The sequence below is a fragment of the Ambystoma mexicanum genome, chromosome 14, assembly GCF_040938575.1.
Source record: "Ambystoma mexicanum isolate Mex_15411 chromosome 14, UKY_AmexF1_1, whole genome shotgun sequence".
NCBI lineage: Eukaryota > Metazoa > Chordata > Amphibia > Caudata > Ambystomatidae > Ambystoma > Ambystoma mexicanum.
Window position 1 is genome coordinate 183628292 of NC_090940.1, and position 18718 is coordinate 183647009.

The following is an 18718-nucleotide window of genomic DNA, read 5'->3' on the forward strand; positions in this document are numbered from 1 at the left end:
GGACACCATGTCTCATCTGATGATGCCTGTCCATCCCTTTGAGGGTCATCTCCCATCATGTGATCCTCCCTCGCATAGTCACCCCCAGGGTCAGTATCAGGTAGTGGCTGCTGTCTCATAGCCACATGAGAGTCTACCTCTGAGAAAGGAGTGATGACATCATCAGATTCATCACACTGGGTAATCCGTTTATCATGGTTATCGTCAATTACGCCACCCGATATCCTGAGGCCTTCCCGTGGAGAAACAATAGTATGTAGCAAAATACTTGATACCATTTTTATCCCGAGTAGGTATTCCTAAAGAATTACTTACCCATCAGGGCACTACCTTTTTGTTTTTTTAAACTTTGGTTTTATTAGTAGTTTTTAGAAGGAAAAAACAAACGGCAACGCTGGGAGCGTTGTAATCATCACTTTTAACATTGTCATAAGACCCCCAGGTTCCCTCCCCCCCCTCCCCCCCCACCCCAACTCCTCCCCTCCCCCCAGATCAGAGTCACTTCGAAAGTCGGACAGCTGGAGCCGTCATCGTAGCTCGTTGTACGTTGCCACAGAGGTATGCTATACTCTCACGTCCAAATTGGCTGGATGAGATCCGCTGTCTCCCGGGTCCTGGGCTACTCCTACATCCTTGATTGAAGCATTCCAAACCTACCCCCGCCAATTCGCCAGAGTGTTCTCATGTTGTCAGTGGGGGTCCCAACCCCATGCCCCATAGACCCCATACCAGTTAACCTGAAAGGAGCCCAGTTCATTATTTACCATGGCCGTCAATTTGTCCATTAAGAACATGTTTTTGAGTTTCTTAAGCCAATCTTCTTTGGATGGGGTCTCTGGGCTCTTCCACCTTTGTGCAAGGGCCACTCTACCCGCTCGTAACATCGTCTCCCACATTCTTGGGTACCTATACAGTTCAGTGTCCTCCGGGGGGAGGCCCAGCAACATTGTTAGGGGGTTGAGTGGGATTAGTTCCTCGGTGACCTCGGCCATCCACCCCCGTACCTTCTCCCAGAACTCCTGCACCTTGGGGCAGGACCACCACATATGCCCCCTCGACCCCACTTGGCCACAGCCCCTTGGACACCTGGGGGACACTCCCGAAAACATCTTAGACAGTTTCAACGGGTCCCTGTGCCAGCCCTGTAAGATCTTGAAGTTGTGCTCCATGTCCGATGTAAATAGGTTCCCATGGAATGCTATCTTAAAGACTTTGGACCACGCCTCCTCTGTAAGTGGTTCTCCCGCCAGGTCGTCCCAAAACCCTCGAAACCCTCTTCTCCCCTCCAAGTTAACGGTGTTCAGTATTCGGTACATTTTGGAGACCGCCCCCTTCCTTGATGTGGCCGTGTCCAGAAATTTTTCGAAGGGGGTCAGCTGTCTCCGTAGGTTCTGGCCCATGATTGGTCACAAAGGATGCCTTTCAGGCGCAGATATTCAAAGATTGAGAGGGACTCCCGCCCCAGTGCGTCTCGCAGGGCCTCGTATTCGAGGAACTCGCCCTCTTTGAACAGTTGTCCCGCCCATTCCAGACCCCCGTCCGACCAGGACTGGGCACTCCTGAAACCCCTGCTACCTAGTTTGAGCGGGTGGCCCCAAAGCGAAGACATTGGAGAGGGCCATGTCGTGAGGTATGAGGTTGTGGGTCCCTCTTTCCAGATTGTCCAAAGTATTCCCAGGGTTGGGTGGGCTTTCAGTTTGCTAGGGATGAGTCTGCGCGGCAGCCACAGGAGGTCGCGCACTTTCAGAGGGTGGGCATCCATATCCTCAAGGTATGACCAGTAGGTGCCCATCCCCTCCTTCATGTGCTCCAGCAAGACCCGCAGCTGGGCGGCCCGGTAGTAAAGGAGAAAGTCCGGTAGTCCGAACCCGCCCTCCTCTCTGGGTAGTGTTAGGGTGGCCTTTCCTATCCTCGGGGCCCGCCCTTGCCATATAAACTCGCGGATTGCTTTTTGTAGATCGCGGAGCATCTGGGTGGGGACCTCCGTTGGGAGCGCGGTGAATAAATATAGTATTCTCGGCAGAACGTTCATCTTTATCGCTGTCATGCGCCCATACCAGGACAGAATCATGCCATCCCATCTCCTCAGATCTGACGTAACCCCCGCCAAGGTAGGCCCATAGTTCACCGGGGCCAGTCTCGAGAGATCTCTAGTCAGGGTTACCCCCAAGTACCTGATGGAATCCTTCCCCACCGCAATCCCCGCACACCTGTCCCGGGGGTCTAACCTCGGGTCCTGGACCCTCATGGGTAGGAGCTTTGATTTTGCTGCATTTATTTTTAGTCCCGAGAACTGCCCGAAGGCTGTCATCAGACGCAATAGGGGGGGGAGCGAGGAGCTGGGCTCCACCAAGTACGCTAGGATGTCGTCAGCAAACAGGGAGAGCTTGAACTCTACTTCTCCCCTTTTGATCCCTTTGATGTCGGGGTGGGCCCGGACCGCTATGGCCAGAGGTTCCATCGTCAGGACGTATATTAACGGAGAGAGTGGGCACCCCTGTCGTGTTCCCCTCGTGAGGGGGAATGAGTCGGTGAGTTCCCCGTTCACCTGCACTCTCGCTGTTGGGGCTCCATAGAGGGCGGAAACCCAGGTCCTGACGTGAGGCCCGAAGCCCATTCGACGGAGGAGGAGTTGCATGTACCTCCACTCGACCCTGTCGAATGCCTTCTCGGAGTCCAAGGAAAGCAAACTAGCCTCTAGGTCTGATTCCTGGGCATAGTGGATTAGGTCAATAGTCCTCCTGATATTATCTGAGCCCTGCCTGCCCTTCACGAACCCCACTTGATCCCCGTGTACTAATTTGGGCATTATCCCCTCTAACCGTTTACCCATCACCTTGGCTAAGATCTTAACATCTATATTTAAGAGGGAGATCGGGCGGTAAGAGGAGCAGTCAGTGGGGTCTTTTCCTTCCTTGGGCAGTACCACTATGATGGCTCTCATCATCGTTTCCGGCAGGGTGCCCCCCTCCAGTACTGCATTGAACACCCTCGCCAGGTGTGTGGCCAAAATGGACCGGAACCTCTTATAGAAGAGTACTGAGAACCCATCTTCCCCCGGGGACGTTCCCGCCTTCATCCCACCGATTGCATTCTCCACCTCCTCCTCTGTGACCCCTCCCTCTAGACCTTCTGCCATTTCGCCTGTCAGGGACGGGATCTGGATGGAGTCCAGAAACTCCTCAATCTGAGTGTCTTCCCCGGCATATTCTGACGAATATAGTTGTTCATAGTAGCGTCGGAAGGCCGCTCCTATGACTGGGGTGCTATGGTATAGTGAGCCCTGTTCGTTTCTGATCGCCCTCACCATTCTGCTTCTCTGGACCTCTCTGAGTTTCCAGGCCAGGATTTTATCGGCTCTATCCCCCTTCTCATAGTATTTTTGTTTCACTAGCTGGAGGTTGCGCTCAGTTTTATGCAACAAGAGATCTTTCAATTGAAGTTTGTAATTTTCTAAGGCAGTGATCTGTTCCATAGCCAAGGGTGCCTCCGGGGGGCCTCCCGGCTGGAGCTGTGCGATCTTTTCCCTAAGGGATTTTTCTTGGGCCTCCCTTTCCCTTTTTTTCGGAGCCCCCATTCTTATAAGAACCCCGCGTAAGGTCGCCTTGAAGGCGTCCCACAGCACGTGCGCACCCGCCTCGCCATTGTCGTTCAGCTTGAAGTATTCCATAATGGCGTCCTGCACTTCCTGCGCCAGGACGTCGTCCTTCAGCAGGGAGTCGTTGCACTTCCATCGCCCTTTTCTGCCACCTCGCCATTCCCCTATAATGGTGGTACGGACCAGGTCATGGTCGGACCAGGGGACCGGGTCAACCTCATAGCCAGAGACATATGGGCGCAGGGACTCGTCTACCAGGATGTAGTCTATTCGGGAGTATGATGTGTGGATTGCAGAATAGTACGTGAAGGAGGGGTGTTCTGCCCTAGGCGTCGGGATGGTGTCCACTAGGCCCAGCTCCGTGTTCACCCTTTGGAAGGAGCGGGCCATCATTTCGTCTGCAGCCCTGGTGGGTTGGGATTCCAAGCGTTTCCTATCAACTTTCGGGTCCAGGACCATGTTAAAGTCCCCCCCCACCACCATTAGCCCGCGTACGAATAATTTCAATCTGTCCTTCACTCCCTCCCAAAATTGCGCCTGGCCTTCATTGGGGCTGTACACAACTGCAAGTGTTAAAGGGGAGCCCCGCAGGGAGCCCCTCGTCAGCAGAAATCGTCCCTCTGGGTCTTTCAGTGAGGCTTCTACTTCAAAGCCAATGTCCCTCGCTAGCACTATGGCCACCCCTCTTTTCTTGGTCTTGTGGGAGGCGCTGAGGACTTCCCCAATCCCCCCCCCCCGTAGCTTTGGTTCTTTCCCCTTCGCCCAGTGCGTCTCCTGAAGGAAAAGCACGTCTAGTTTAGCCCTCCTGAATTCCCTGCAGACCAGGGATCTTTTGGTGGGGGTGTTCAGTCCCCTCACGTTAAGGGAGCCCACGCCCAGGGTAGGCAGATCCTCAGCCATTGTCTAAGAATAACCAGCTACTGGATAGCTGACTCGTGGCACTTTCCTTGTCCGGCTCATTTCGTGTTATCCTCTGATCTCCCATTTCCCTTCCCCCCTCTCCCCCCCAGGTGGTCCTGTAACCTTTCCCCAACTGACCCCTGGTCCCCCCTGTGAACGTAACAACATCAACAAACCCCCTACCCCCCTCCCCCCACCCCGGCGTCCAGCCAAATAGTTCTACCATTGTTGGTAACTGGCCGGACCACCAGCCTACCGCCTCCTGCTGGGTGAATATCCAAATTAGAGCCTCCATGAGCCCCCCCTACCCCCTCTCCCCCCCCCTCAATGTAACTCTCATACTTGCTGTTCCGGGAGGATCCACACAAGTTCGGACCCCATGGTCCTGGAGCACGGCCTGTCTGCGGGCCGGAACAGATGGTGAGTCCCCGTGATGAATTCTTTACACGGTTCCCCCGAGGCTGATGACGCCTGCCGTGAGATGCCTCAGCTCCCTTCCTCGCCCGGGTCCGACAGTCCCGCTCCACCCTGGCCGGGTTCCGTGTCATTCCTGTCCGTTGATGGGGACGGAGGGTTCAATTTTTTAAATTTCCGTGGGCCAGTCTTTTTTCTCCTCTCTCCTCGTGACCGGCGCGCTCTGGCTTCGTCCGCGGCGAACCCGGAGGGTTCCCTCCGCGGGGTCGGGTCCGTTGCGTATTCCTGTATTGCTCCCCTTATATCTTCCTCTGTAATCAGGTTCACTCGTTGGCCTTCGTATTCAAACATGAGGGAGAAGGGGAACCCCCATCTGTAGCGCACCCCCTTTGTTTTCAGCATCTGGGTCAGCGGGCGGCACATCCTCCGTTTGGCCAGCGTGTATGATGAGAGGTCCTGGAAAATGGCCACCTGAGCGTTGTTATAGGTTATCTCCCGGGTTTTCCTGGCCTCCTCTAGGACCTTCGCTTTTTCAGTGTAGTAGTGGAAGCGGACCAGAATTGACCGGGGGCCCCCAGCTCTTCCCCCCGCTCTATGGATCCGATCAAACGTCGGTTCGGTTGTCATCTCATCCGAGAAGAGGAGGGTAATGATGTCCCTCACTACCCTGGTCAAGTCTCTTTCCGTCTCCCCCTCCTACTCCGGCACCCCGAAAATTCTGAGGTTGTTCCTCCGCTCTCTATTTTTTAAGTCGTCCATTTGTCTTGCCCTCTCCTCATCTCTCTTTTCCAGGGCCGTTAGTCTCAGGGCCGTGTCCAGCTCCTGGGTCGCTGCTGAGGACTGGTTGGACTCTAGTTGTGACAGTCTATCCTCGACTTTGTCCACTCTGCGGTCCATGTTTTCCATTTTTTGGGCGATGTCTGCCTGCATGTCCCTAATCTCCTGCAAGACTGAGGCAAAGCCCTTTTCCATGGTGAGGGTGGGCAGGGGTGGGGTCTCGGAATGAGACATGCCGGCCCGTCGGTCTGGGTCGCTGTTCTCCCTGCTGGTGTCTTGGTAGCGGTACTCCTGGAGGGTATGGCGCCAACTCATTCGGTCCTCCTGCTTCTCCCCTCCGCTGGTGCGCCCCTGGGGGCAAGGGACAGAGCCCGGTCGGGGGACGCGCTCTCTCTCCTTCCGGTGTGGCCCTCTGTGGGGGGCCTCTCGTGGGCGGGCACTCGCCCCACTGACCTCCGGTGGGGGCCTCACACCCCCTCCCCCCCTTGTGTCCTCTGTCTTTGGTAGCAGTTCTTAGGGTGGGGGGGAGCGGCCATGGCTGTCCAATAGCGGTTTGTTGGGGGGCTCTCAGGCGCGATTCCTCCAGCGAGAGCCCCCAGGCGGGCACTCGCCCTGGGATAGAGCCCAGGGGCCTCCACCTAGGAAAGTGATGGGCTCGAGGACACTCTGCTCCAAAAGATTTGTGACCCCTCCAGGGCTGGGGGCGTTTCCCCCCACGTCTACCCGACTTTTTTTCACTTCTTCTTCTTTTTTTTTTTTTTTTTCTTTGGGCTGGGGGCTCGACAGGGGGGGGGCGGGGCCGACTCGCCCCTCCGAGCCCACCGGTGCGTCCCGCGGCTGGTCCCCCGGGGTCCTTGAGGGTTGCGTGGGGGCTGGGGTGGGTGGGGGCTGGGGTGGGCTCCCCCCCACCTACCCCCCACCTACCTCGGCACCGAGTTCGGGAGCGCGGGCAAGCCGCCTCTCCCTAAGCGGGTCGCGGCCCGCGTTTCTCCCAGCTCCTCAGCGGGGGACTTCCCCTCCGCGACGGCTCCTCGGTAGGGTGCTGCAGGGGTGTCGCCGGCGGGTCTTCTGCCGGGGCGCCGGCGCGCTCCGTGTTCGGGGAGGAGAGGGGGTCGTGCGCGCCTCCGAATACAGGCCGCCACTTCCCCTCTCGATGGTTGAGACGCTGCCTGGGGCTCTCTGGGGCTCCTCCCTTCGGGCCGCGGAGCTCGTTCTCGGGCCCCCGGGGGTCCCCAGATGCCGCTCTTTCGCCTCGGGGGGCACCCGAGGTTCACGGGTTCCGTGGGCCGTGGATCTCCCGTGGGGAGGTCGCGGGGGGGGCTCAATCCCTCTGCGTGTCCCAGTTACGGCGGGAGCGGCGTGTTCAGGCTGCCATTGCCTGTGCGCCCCCTGGTGGCCTCCGGCACTACCTTTTTGTATCGCCGTCATGAGCAAGGTGAACGAAATCTTTAATATCAAGACCCTATGGACTTCTGATTAAAATGCTACACTAAGCCATAGATTTGGGGATGATGTACAAATGCTAAAAAGGATTCTATACAAATTAGTAGAGGCAGACGGAATAAACTCAGATACCATGATTCTATGGGCCCTCTTTACTTTAAGGAAAACACCACAAGCCTCTCTAGGCTATTCCCCATTTGAATTACTTTGTGGGAGGGAGCCCCGGAATGAATTAGACATGCTTAAGGAAACATGGGAAGAGCGTCAGGAGGCCATCGTACCAGTTTCTCAAAACCACTCAAAACCTACATCTACATATGGCGGTGAGAGAAATTAAATTGTCTGAAAACACCTAGGACAAGCCCAAGAACACCAAATGGCTCGTTGTGATAAAAAAGGCCATTCCTCGCAGCTTCCCAGTAGGAACATTTGTTTTAGTTCTATTACCAACGTGTGAAGAAAAAATGGTATTGAGATGGTATTGAGCCCACCTATGGGCCACGCCAGCCAGTAGGTGGGCTGGTGTGGCCCCGCTGGGCTCGGCCGTGAGGAGAAGAAAAGAAGTCGGCACTGGCGGAGGGGCTGTGAGGCGCGGCGCCGATCCCAAAGCCCGGAGAAAGACAGCGATTCGGAGGCAGCTTCCCGCCAGAGAGGCTCCCGGCAGCAGGAGACGCCATCAGACGCAGTGCACAGCGGCTCCATGGTAGGCCCTTTCCCTGGGATCATCTTGGACAGGAGGCCCTGACGGTGGGGGAGGTCACACTATAAGCGGGGAGGCATATGAGTGACTTTTGCCGCTTTCCTGCCACGGAGAGGAGTTGGGGATACCCTCCCCACATGAAACGCCGCCCCCTCTCCCGTTGGAGCACTGATCGGGGCGGAGAGCACCGCATATCAGCAGACTCTGTGCCACATGTACCCAGGGGCCGGGGAGCACTCCAGCCAGCGTTCCGGATGCAGGGAAGCACGGGGGGGGGGGTGAGGGAAGGTACAAGCACTTCCCTCCTGCAAACAATTTCCCTCCCTTCATCGCTAGCACATCTGGGGGGTATGGCCGCGCCCTCCACATAGCATTGCGGCACCTCAACGGGGGACACAGCATTGCGCCCACCCACACAAGAGCAGAGGCTAGATCAGCAGACTCTCCTGTCCCCCTGCTGAAAGGGCGGACACGTACATCTCGCTCCACCCCCACTCTTGGGCCCCCCCCACTTCTCCCAGTCCCTCAAGTGGTGGGTAACAAACGGCAGATCTTGAAGCAACAATACTCCATCGGCTCTCCTAAAAGCACCCCGCTTCTCGAAGAGATTATGTCAAAAGCAAAGGGGAGGGGGACCATGGCCCAAACAACCTCCCAAACGGCCACCAAGCAGGACGCCAGCATACTGCAACTGTGGAATACGGACACTCTGGTGCAAACCAGAGGTAGGACCCAGGAGGACCTTTTGGGGAATGGCAATCCTCCCTTTCCATTTCAACATCCGCCTACAAGAGACGACATGCACACGTGGTTCATGGAGCTGCAAGAGAAATTCATGTCAACAGTACAGGAGCAGTTTGCCTCGATTAGGGATGACATAAAGGAGGTGGTGCATGATCTAAAGCAGGACGTGGCCAAGCTGGAGGAACGCACTGACACGCTTGAGAGGGTCCTCAAAAATGTGGAAGAAGAAGCACAGCAGAGCAATGAGACACAGGAACAGCTGGTGAGATTGCCCCATAACCTGGAGTTGCAATGTGAAGATCTTGAAAATCGTTCACGAAGAGCCAACATTTGGATCAAAAACATGGCGGAATCGGTGCTCGACAAGGACCTCAAATTGGCGGTACAAGAGGTGTTCAGAGACATTCTGGAGGCTCAAGAGGCGGATTTGATTGGCATTGACAGGGTACACAGGGTGGGCCCGAAGAGAGCCGGGATGCCGGGGGAGAGACCTCGAGATGTAATAGTTGCCCTGTCCTCATACCCCCAAAAAGAGCAAATTCTGAGGAGGGCCAGGGGGATGGATCATTTTAGAATGAATGGCCAGGACATCCAACTGTTTCAGGATCTAGCCCAAGTGATGCTGCAAAAAAGAAGAGCAATGGCCCCTCTGGTCAAGGAACTAATGGCGAGACATATTCGCTACAAGTGGACGTTCCCTTTTGGGCTGTTGTTGACGTGGGAGGGCAGGCAGCGGAGAGTGACCACCTGGGAAGAAGGACTCATCACAATGGGATTACCCGCAGACAAAGGGGCCGAAAGGCGCTGAGATTCAAGCGGGGAGCAGCAGAGAAAACCGATGGGATGGGAAATGGTTCAACAAAGGAAGATGTCCAGGGGGCAAAGGGCTCAAAGATCAGCCCCGGACGAGTAAAACGGGAAATGAAAGGCATGATTTGGCATGGGCAGCAGGTCTACCACTGCGGGTGGAACGTGAGGTGTGAATGTTAAGGAGCATCCAGAGAAACGTGCCAAGGGCGACCCGTGATATGCCCCCAGTATAGGAAGCCGGTAAGGACAATAGACGATGCGGGTGTAGGACTCCCTGCGAAGGTTATCCTGAGTTTATGTAGGGCAGGGGGCGACGGGCGCAACGCCTTAGCATCCTTAGGAACCCGGCCCCCACTCGGGTCAAAGTTTGAGTTAAAGGTTAATGTTGGGGGGGACTTGAGGGCGGTTGGGGGGAGGGAGGGGTGGTCAGAAGATGGAAGGAAAGGCTGTAAGGGAGGTTTCTCCCAGCTCCTCAGCGGGGGACTTCCCCTCCGCGACGGCTCCTCGGTAGGGTGCTGCAGGGGTGTCGCCGGCGGGTCTTCTGCCAGGGCGCCGGCGCGCTCCGTGTTCGGGGAGGAGAGGGGGTCGTGCGCGCCTCCGAATACAGGCCGCCACTTCCCCTCTCGATGGTTGAGACGCTGCCTGGGGCTCTCTGGGGCTCCTCCCTTCGGGCCGCGGAGCTCGTTCTCGGGCCCCCGGGGGTCCCCAGATGCCGCTCTTTCGCCTCGGGGGGCACCCGAGGTTCACGGGTTCCGTGGGCCGTGGATCTCCCGTGGGGGGGTCGCGGGGGGGGCTCAATCCCTCTGCGTGTCCCAGTTACGGCGGGAGCGGCGTGTTCAGGCTGCCATTGCCTGTGCGCCCCCTGGTGGCCTCCGGCACTACCTTTTTGTATCGCCGTCATGAGCAAGGTGAACGAAATCTTTAATATCAAGACCCTATGGACTTCTGATTAAAATGCTACACTAAGCCATAGATTTGGGGATGATGTACAAATGCTAAAAAGGATTCTATACAAATTAGTAGAGGCAGACGGAATAAACTCAGATACCATGATTCTATGGGCCCTCTTTACTTTAAGGAAAACACCACAAGCCTCTCTAGGCTATTCCCCATTTGAATTACTTTGTGGGAGGGAGCCCCGGAATGAATTAGACATGCTTAAGGAAACATGGGAAGAGCGTGAGGAGGCCATCGTACCAGTTTCTCAAAACCACTCAAAACCTACATCTACATATGGCGGTGAGAGAAATTAAATTGTCTGAAAACACCTAGGACAAGCCCAAGAACACCAAATGGCTCGTTGTGATAAAAAAGGCCATTCCTCGCAGCTTCCCAGTAGGAACATTTGTTTTAGTTCTATTACCAACGTGTGAAGAAAAAATGGTATTGAGATGGTATTGAGCCCACCTATGGGCCACGCCAGCCAGTAGGTGGGCTGGTGTGGCCCCGCTGGGCTCGGCCGTGAGGAGAAGAAAAGAAGTCGGCACTGGCGGAGGGGCTGTGAGGCGCGGCGCCGATCCCAAAGCCCGGAGAAAGACAGCGATTCGGAGGCAGCTTCCCGCCAGAGAGGCTCCCGGCAGCAGGAGACGCCATCAGACGCAGTGCACAGCGGCTCCATGGTAGGCCCTTTCCCTGGGATCATCTTGGACAGGAGGCCCTGACGGTGGGGGAGGTCACACTATAAGCGGGGAGGCATATGAGTGACTTTTGCCGCTTTCCTGCCACGGAGAGGAGTTGGGGATACCCTCCCCACATGAAACGCCGCCCCCTCTCCCGTTGGAGCACTGATCGGGGCGGAGAGCACCGCATATCAGCAGACTCTGTGCCACATGTACCCAGGGGCCGGGGAGCACTCCAGCCAGCGTTCCGGATGCAGGGAAGCACGGGGGGGGGGTGAGGGAAGGTACAAGCACTTCCCTCCTGCAAACAATTTCCCTCCCTTCATCGCTAGCACATCTGGGGGGTATGGCCGCGCCCTCCACATAGCATTGCGGCACCTCAACGGGGGACACAGCATTGCGCCCACCCACACAAGAGCAGAGGCTAGATCAGCAGACTCTCCTGTCCCCCTGCTGAAAGGGCGGACACGTACATCTCGCTCCACCCCCACTCTTGGGCCCCCCCCACTTCTCCCAGTCCCTCAAGTGGTGGGTAACAAACGGCAGATCTTGAAGCAACAATACTCCATCGGCTCTCCTAAAAGCACCCCGCTTCTCGAAGAGATTATGTCAAAAGCAAAGGGGAGGGGGACCATGGCCCAAACAACCTCCCAAACGGCCACCAAGCAGGACGCCAGCATACTGCAACTGTGGAATACGGACACTCTGGTGCAAACCAGAGGTAGGACCCAGGAGGAACTTTTGGGGAATGGCAATCCTCCCTTTCCATTTCAACATCCGCCTACAAGAGACGACATGCACACGTGGTTCATGGAGCTGCAAGAGAAATTCATGTCAACAGTACAGGAGCAGTTTGCCTCGATTAGGGATGACATAAAGGAGGTGGTGCATGATCTAAAGCAGGACGTGGCCAAGCTGGAGGAACGCACTGACACGCTTGAGAGGGTCCTCCAAAATGTGGAAGAAGAAGCACAGCAGAGCAATGAGACACAGGAACAGCTGGTGAGATTGCCCCATAACCTGGAGTTGCAATGTGAAGATCTTGAAAATCGTTCACGAAGAGCCAACATTTGGATCAAAAACATGGCGGAATCGGTGCTCGACAAGGACCTCAAATTGGCGGTACAAGAGGTGTTCAGAGACATTCTGGAGGCTCAAGAGGCGGATTTGATTGGCATTGACAGGGTACACAGGGTGGGCCCGAAGAGAGCCGGGATGCCGGGGGAGAGACCTCGAGATGTAATAGTTGCCCTGTCCTCATACCCCCAAAAAGAGCAAATTCTGAGGAGGGCCAGGGGGATGGATCATTTTAGAATGAATGGCCAGGACATCCAACTGTTTCAGGATCTAGCCCAAGTGATGCTGCAAAAAAGAAGAGCAATGGCCCCTCTGGTCAAGGAACTAATGGCGAGACATATTCGCTACAAGTGGACGTTCCCTTTTGGGCTGTTGTTGACGTGGGAGGGCAGGCAGCGGAGAGTGACCACCTGGGAAGAAGGACTCATCACAATGGGATTACCCGCAGACAAAGGGGCCGAAAGGCGCTGAGATTCAAGCGGGGAGCAGCAGAGAAAACCGATGGGATGGGAAATGGTTCAACAAAGGAAGATGTCCAGGGGGCAAAGGGCTCAAAGATCAGCCCCGGACGAGTAAAACGGGAAATGAAAGGCATGATTTGGCATGGGCAGCAGGTCTACCACTGCGGGTGGAACGTGAGGTGTGAATGTTAAGGAGCATCCAGAGAAACGTGCCAAGGGCGACCCGTGATATGCCCCCAGTATAGGAAGCCGGTAAGGACAATAGACGATGCGGGTGTAGGACTCCCTGCGAAGGTTATCCTGAGTTTATGTAGGGCAGGGGGCGACGGGCGCAACGCCTTAGCATCCTTAGGAACCCGGCCCCCACTCGGGTCAAAGTTTGAGTTAAAGGTTAATGTTGGGGGGGACTTGAGGGCGGTTGGGGGGAGGGAGGGGTGGTCAGAAGATGGAAGGAAAGGCTGTAAGGGAGAGCGGGTGTCACTGTAAGTGGGCTTAGCCACCATGGGGAAACTCAAAATTCTAACATATAATGTTAGGGGCCTTAATTCCCCGGTGAAAAGGAAAAAGTTGGAGAGCATGCTAAAGAGGGATAAGGCGGACATTATACTTCTCCAAGAAATGCACATAAAAGCCCGGGATAAACTGAAAATACACCTTGGGGGATACAAGATTTTGGCCCAGTCCAATGCACTCGATAAAAGAGCGGGGGTGAAGATTGTGGGGAAAGAAAGTGGCGACTCCTCAGTTGTAGACAAGCTAATAGATAACAGTGGAAGGTTTGCTTTTGTAAACATCATGATTGAAGGATTTAGTCTTACTCTGGCATCAATATATGCTCCCAATTCAGGGCAAGATGGCTTCCTGAGGGACACACTCGGCAAGCTAGAGGCCTTTGCTAAAGGCGAGGTGATATTGGGGGGACACTTAAATCTAGCTTGGTGTCCACGAACGGATAGGAGCACGGGGGCGCTCAGGGGCAGGGGGCTCAGTCTAAGCACCTCAGACAACAGATGGAACTGGCGATGTGCGATGTATGGAGGGAGCTCAAGGGCGATCAGAGGGGATATACGTATTTCTCGCAAGTACGCAACTCTATGTCCCGAATCAACTATTTCTGGGTATCAGTAGGTCTGCTGGGGAAAGTCCAGGGTATAGACATTGGGTCAATCTCACTGTCAGGCCATGCACCGCTTTGGCTGGAGGTGAGCACCCTGGGAAAAAGACGCGGCCTCTGGCTTTGGCGGTTCCCGCAGGAGCTGCTTCACGATCCCGTAATGGGTCGATACGAAATATGGTGATAGATTACTTTGCCCAGAACGATACAGGGGATGTCCATCTGGGGACGGTCTGGGAGGCATTCAAGGTGGTGATGCGCGGCAAACTCATAGCCTTGAAAGCCTCCTGGGATAGACAGAGGTACATGTGGGCAGGGATCTGGAACGTGAAATTGCAGAGATACAAGATAAACTTCTGACCCACCCGTCCCGTAACCTGCAGAAAGCGCTGAGACATTCCCAGGGCCAATTGGCGATGCTTTGCAACAAAAAAGCAGAGAAAACACTCCTATACCTCAGACAATGTTGTTACATCAAAGCTAATAAGGCTGATAGGTATTTGGCCAGACAACTCTGTGATAAACAGAAGGCAACGACAATAAAGACCGTCGGAAACACACACGGAGAGGCCGTGACACGCACCCACGATATTGCAAGGGAATTCAGGGAATTCTATCAAAAAATTGTACACCACGGAATATCCAAGTAGCAGTGCCCAAGACTCATATTTGCAGACCCTCCCCTTGCCCTGAAAAGGAGAGGAAGACAGACTAGCTTTAGAGGGCCCGATAAGGGAGGAAGAGGTGAAAAAGGCCATAGCAGACCTTCCAAACAATAGGGCTCCAGGCCCAGATGGGTTCATCACCCCATTCTATAAAAAGTATGCCAATGTTATAAGCCCATTCCTAACCAAATTCTAAAACACCTTCAAGGAGAGCGGAAATGTGACCCCGTCAATGATTGAAACCAAGGTCCTTGTTTTTCATAAATCAGGCAAAGATCCTGCACTTCCTGGCTCTTACCGTCCCATTGCCCTGATCAATCTGGACTCAAAATATACACCAAAATATTGGCAGCTAGATTATCCCCTCTTCTGCCAAAGCTGATTAACCCAGACCAATCAGGCTTTATCTCTGGCCAACAAACACACAACAACCTTAGACGTATCACTCATCTTATTGAGAAGACGGGCATCACACGCACCCCAGCAATTCTTCTCACATTAGATGCCGAGAAGGCATTCGACCAGGTGGCGTGGTCGTTGTTATTCAAAACTTTAAAGTGCATGGGGTTAGGCGAATGCTTCATTGACATGATTCGGGCCAACTATAACAGCCCAGCAATTAGGATAGCCATTAAAGGGGAGGTTTCAGAGAGGGTTGAGATTTCCAGGGGCACGAAACAGGGTTGTCTGCTTTCCCCCCTTCTATATGCCATTTTTCTGGAACCATTCCTAATCAAAAACAGAGAATCCGTAACTATAAAGGGAATAGAGATGGTAGGCAGACAGCACAAAGTGATAGCATATGCTGATGATATGATCATTGCCCTAGCGAATACGGGTAAAACTCTAGCGGCCATAGTTATAGAATTAGAGATATATGGGGCAATTTCCATAAAGAACGGGGCATAGACAGAGTGCAGAGTGGAACCGTCTTTAATTACCAACACACGTGAACTGAACTTCCCTCCCCCGCTTGACCCGCCATCCTGCCTAGCCCGACATCACTTCCCTTTTAACTTGTGGTCCAAACATGGCACCACCCACATAACGATGTGGAAGAAAACGGGTCTGTCACTTTACAACGTGACAGTTCCCTCTGTGCCTAGCCTGGTGAGGTTAGCAAGAGACTAGTAAAATGATGATCTCACCAGCGGTTCTCAATCCCCTGGCCATGTTGCCTGTTATGTGACCGGGCACATTTTTTGAAAACATGCACCAGCTTGCCTTATGCTTTCAGTGGGGGGTCAAGGAGTCATCAAATATTGAGCACTAGACTTTGTCCTCTGGAACCAGATGGGAGAGATAAGGTTCCTGAACTCCCAAAAATCTCACCAGGTGGATGTGACAAAGATTAGTGCATTGCCATGATCAGAGGAGTCAGTGCAGCCCCCTCACGTTCTGCGTTATGAAAGGGTTGTATGTGGTCATGCCCTATGACAGAGGTATGTACCCTCAGGTTCTCAAGATGTGACTCCATGGTCACTCACCATTGACAATGGTGACTAGGAATGATGGGAGTTGTAGTCCAAACCGTCTGATGAGCCAAAAGTTACAGAGCCCTGCTCTATGTGCTGCATCAGAAGAAGTAGAAATGACACATTAAACATTTTTGGAGCTGGTGGGTAGATTGGAGGACTCGTACATTTGGAACAACAGGGATGTACGAGTGAGAGAAAATCGAAACTCTGAATGTGTGAAATCTTGAGCACAGGAACACTCCATGTACATCAAGCAGCTATTATATGAAGGCACCACCTTGCAAACCCAATTCCTCTCATCGCCAAAGGAATACTTCAGTTTTGGCAAATTGCTCACTCTGTTAAAGCCCTGGGAGAGGGGAGTGGAAAGTTCCTGAAGAGGATAATTAGTGAGATTACGCTGGGATCTGGTGGTCTCTCTATCTGGAGTTGAAAGGTTTCAGACCTGTATGAGAGTATCGTCAAAGAGGAGGGATGTGAAGAAAGCATTACAGTTAAGGAGAAATGGAACAAGGAGTGTGTCTTGCCGGTGATGGAGGAGGATTGGTTAAGGATGGGGCAAATGTTTCACAGCACCCTCATCTCTGCAAGCTTAACTGTAACACCCTGATTTATAACAGGGCCTTATAAAATCCTGTAGTTGTGGGTCGCATACTGTCTCCAGACAGTCTCCAGTATTGGGCCTATAGTGACCTGATGACAATCTCAAACATATGTCAATAGAATATGTGTCTATGGCAAGGTTTTGAAATTCAGTGTGGGCATTCATGGGAAATTGGAAAGTGAGATATAGGGTTTTCGCTGGAAAAAGTGTTGTTGGATGGCCTGCCTACACATGTGGAAAGGGATGTTGATGGTAAACTGATGCACATAATCATTGCTTTGGCTCTCAAAGCCACCAGACTTTCATGGAAAGAAGAAGAGAAGAGGACATTTGGTTCTTGATGGAACTTGGTATGTGACTGTCATATAATAGAACCAATCAGTTACCATCAAAAGAACATACGACTACACTTTGAGCACTCTATCAACATAGAGTCCATGCAATGGTTTCAAAATGATGTAAACCACCACAAAGGGTCTTGTTTCAGCATCGTTTGCCACTACCGTGCACCGTTGTTGCATAGAGGTCCTGCAACAGAGGAGTCAGGAAGGGGTCCTGTCCCATGTGGTCCAGACACATTACAGTACTGTTGCTGCTGCCTGTATATTGGATCTGGAGCATGGGATAGGGATGTTGTGTCCTTCCCTTGCTTGTGTGGTGTTGGCCATGGTGGGTGTTTAAGTAGCTCTAAGATAGACCCTCCAGGCACCATTAGAATGTATATGCTCATTTGTGAGGCATCAATCTTTAGGTTTATTGTAACAACCCTCTTTATGCTTTTGCGCCCGAATACCCCTGGGTCTGGTGCGCAATATAAATGATAAAGCAAACAAACAGACAAACAATATGGAGCTAAATGTGCCTGCTGTGCTTTAGTTCAGCTCAGGTAACCCTACTCCCCCCACATAGCGAATGATGGTGGAGACGTTGGCTGCATTGAACGGGTATCATGGTCTACTTCCATTAAGTTCAGTCTTTGAAATGATATAATGCTTAGTTTTTGAAGCTAGAGGATATAGGACTAGATTTACATAGACTTGTAAAAAGATATTTTATGTGTCATCTCTGCATTCAATGGGGAGTGAAGGAGAAAAGTCAGCAGTGGGACGCTGAATTATTGTATGTTGTGCAAACTTGTTTTTTCAAGCAAACAAAATACATTGTGAGATCTTGTGCTCCTACCCCATGGGAAGTCAAGCAATCAGAACGGCAGTCAAGACCGGGAGGTGGAGAGTTGCATTACAGTGCAGCCTTGTGATCTTGGGTAAACATTATATTCTAGGCTTCCCATTTCAAAACGTGTCATGCAATACGCACAGAAACCTCCAATCGCTTACTGACCCTGGTATTTTGTACTTTAACTGAAACACAGCTTCACCTATTAACATCCAGGCCCTGAACATGGTATTCAAAGGCTTATATGCAGACCTCAGGCACAGCCTGCCCCCCCCTCTCTACTCTTCCTCTCACATAAGTAGTCAACCTCCCATACATCGCAGTGCCTCCACAGTAGACTAGGAACAAAAGGTGTTGTAAAACTGGATACAATTCACAGCACAGGCGTCAGCAGCTAATTTATTAAAGATTAAACAATCTGTCTCATGCTTGGATACATTGAAATACATTTCAATAGAGGGAGTCCACCAGGGGGTGCAGCAGAAGGTAGCCACATCAAGACATTGCTCCATTGCCGGAGCATAACAGTCTCTCACCCCACCACGGATTCAATGGCTCCTGGAGGCCCACAAAGACAGGATCTGACCCGGAGGCCCTCTTTCGTTGCAGTAGAGGTGTGATGAATCAACTTCCAGGCAATTGGACCAGAACTACTTAATGAAGCCAATGATCCAATTACCACTAAGTCAAGTGGTAGGGAGCAACTGATTTGGGCACCTTCCTGGATGGTGAAACTGCTTTTCTGCCTCAAATGAAGGGGGAGAAAGTAGGCAGGCTGCTGTACGCCAAGTTTAAGATCTCTTTCACGTGCTCTTTGGCTAAAGAAATAATAAAACGGGTAGTAGTGCTACCTTATTTGGGTGTGTGTTTTCAAATTCAAGTTTAAATGATAGTCCCAATGTCATAGAGTTCAGAGCTAAGGCTGAATGTTTAGCTGCCCAAGGAGCAGCTGTTAATAAGAATTAGTACCCGGCGAGGGCGCATTCAGAATGAAAGCTATTCTGATTGGCTCTCGCAGAAGCATTACCTGGCCGGGAATCCCTCAGCCGGGATTCCACGGCCATTGTTCCCGCCGGGGGGCGTGGCAGCCCCTCAGTCAATGAGGAGGCTCAAAGTGGGGCCATCCCCGCTCCGAGCC